Consider the following 2,787-nt stretch of genomic DNA (forward strand, 5'->3'; position numbering starts at 1 on the left):
CTAACCCTAGCCCTATCGCTATCCCTAACCCTAACCCTAACCCTAGCCCTAGCCCTAACCCTAACCCTAGCCCTAACCCTAACCCTAACCCTATCCCTATCCCTATCCCTAACCCTAACCCTAGCCCTAGCCCTAGCCCTAGCCCTAGCCCTAGCCCTAACCCTAACCCTAGCCCTAACCCTAACCCTATCCCTAACCCTAACCCTAACCCTAACCCTAACCCTAACCCTAACCCTCCACAGCTGCCCCCAGTTAAAAGCCCATGGGCTCTTCAGCTGGGATGCTCAGCAGAGGCTCCTACACTCTGGCCTGAGGGCAGGGGCCCAGGGAGGGAGGGAATCAAGGATGCGATGGACAACAGAAGTTTGGGGTTTCATTTGGGGTTTCATTGTGTTGCTCTTTTGAGCAGTTTTCGTTTGGGTGGGTTGTTTGTGGTTTGTTTTGTTTATTGTTGGTTTTGGGTGGCGGGGGGAGGTGTACTGAGGGGACTGGGTTCTGGGGAAGAGAGAGAACAGCATGGAAATATTTCTCTGGGTTCGGGAGACGCGCCTTCGGATGAGCGTCCATTCTCCCTTTGGTTCAAGTGTGAACTGTTATTGGAAACCGTGCAGGAGGAGGCGGTTCCCGTGAGGGTGGGGAAGCCTCGACAGCGGCCTCCTCTTCCTGGAACCCTGCCGTGTCCTGGAGGCCCCCGGCTGGCGGAAGCCCCGACCCCGAGGGCGGCCTCCCTCCCTCAGCGCTGAGTCTATGATCAATCGATCGATCGATCGATTGGGAAAGGCAGCCACGCTTCCTCCCCGGGGCTGCTTCCTGTGGAAAAGGGCTTGGGGCAGAGAAGCCCTGGGGTTTAATACCAGGTCAGGTCTGACCCCCCCTCCCCCCAGGGCTTTGCTTTGGGTTTTGGGGCCAGTCGGCACCTCTAGGCTCGCAGCGCCTGTGTCTGGAGCTGGCCTCTCAGGACGATGGCCCACAGGAAGGGGCCTGTCCCCACGTGGCCTCCGCCCAGGCAGCGGCGACATCGGCCTCCACCGTCTCGGCTCCTCTCTGCGCCCAGGACTCGGTCACAGACAAGGCGGGTCCATGGCCAGACCCAGAAACACCCAAACGCAGCGGCTCCGGAGCAGGTTCAAGACGCCCAGCGAGGCCGAGGCCGGGGTGGGGCCTCGGGCGGAGCTTAGCCCCAGAGCAGAGGGGACAGGGCTGGTGTCGGGTGTCCCTGCCCCGTCCCCAGTAGCCTCGCTTTCTCCACTTCTAGAAAGTTCTCCTGGAGAGCTGCCCCTGGGCCACGGGCTGGTGGGGACGTGGCGGGAGAGGGGAGAGCTGAGGACCGGGAGCGCCCGGAGGGACCAGGGCATGTTCAGGGCTGAGGGGCGGCAGCAGGCAGGGAGTGTGGCGGGAGCGGGGAGCGGGTCCTGGGGGAAGGCTGGTCTGGGCCCTGGTCCCCTGGAGCAGGAGACACCCAGCTCTAACAACGCCGTACATTGCACCCGGAGCTCCCTTCCGGCGTCTGAGCAGGAACCCGTCCCACGGAGGCGGAGGCGCAGCGTCAGCAGAAGGGGGAGCGCGGCTTTCCTGGGGGGGGGGGTCACACCCAAGCGCCTCATGAGCACCTCCTACAGGCCTCCCTCCTGGCGGCCTCGGGCCCCGCCCTGCACCTCAGTCGCAGCGAGGACAGGACACACGTCCACCCTGGAAGGCGGTCGCTGGCCTCTGGCCCCTGGGCACCCGGCCCGCACGCAGACAGGACGCCTGGACGCATGGGGCTGCCGAGCTGAGAAACGCCCCCTGACCCGGCCCAGCCCGGGCGGCGGCGCAAGGACCAGCGACCTTCGTGACCCCGTCCTCCCAGCCCTCGCACAGACCACACACACTCCTGACAACTAGCCCCGTCGCTACGGACGTTTCCACAAAACAAGGAGCCCCACGCACCGCGGGACGTTGCTACTTTACAGGCCGCAAACCCCCTTTAAACGGCGGCCCAGCCACGGAGCCCTGAGCCCCCAGGCCTCGGAGCTCTTTCCCCCAGAAATCCGTTCTCTTGTTTGAGACAAACGAGCGCACATGTCTGCGTTTATTATGATACATGCGGCTCACAAGGTGACCCCGCGAGTCAGAGCTACAGGGGCTCCCAGCGAGGTGGGTGCAGGCGTGGCTGCCTGAGCGGGACCCTAGATACGGGCCGCGGGGAGGCACGGACACGGGGAACCGCCCGTGGCGAATGGAACACGCACCTCTCCCCCCGCACCCGGCGGACATGTCTACCCCGCCTCCTCCAGCGGGGTGTCCCCGTCCCACCCAGGTGCCTCCTGACCCTCCGGTCGCTCCTGGTCTGATGCAGAGCCAGGCCCGCAGGCCCCACTGCCCACAGGCCCCACTGCCCACAGGCCCCACTGTCCGCAGGGCCCACTGTCCGCAGGGCCCCCACTGTCCGCAGGCCCCACTGTCCACAGGGCCCACTGTCCGCAGGCCCCACTGTCCACAGGGCCCACTGTCCGCAGGCCCCACTGCCCGCAGGCCCCACTGTCCGCAGGGCCCCACTGTCCGCAGGGCCCCACTGTCCGCAGGCCCCACTGCCCACAGGCCCCACTGTCCGCAGGGCCCACTGTCCACAGGCCCCACTGTCCGCAGGGCCCAGTGTCCGCAGGGCCCAGTGTCTCGATGGGAGCAGAGACATGCAAATGGCTGTCTGCACAGAGGCCGCCTGGCGCGGAAACGGGACAGTCTGTGACCCCGTCCAGGGCAGGAAGGTTACAGCAAGCGCGTGTGTCCTGGGACTCGGCTCCCAAC

Source organism: Myotis lucifugus, unplaced genomic scaffold, assembly GCF_000147115.1.
Source record: "Myotis lucifugus unplaced genomic scaffold, Myoluc2.0 scaffold_704, whole genome shotgun sequence".
Lineage (NCBI taxonomy): Eukaryota > Metazoa > Chordata > Mammalia > Chiroptera > Vespertilionidae > Myotis > Myotis lucifugus.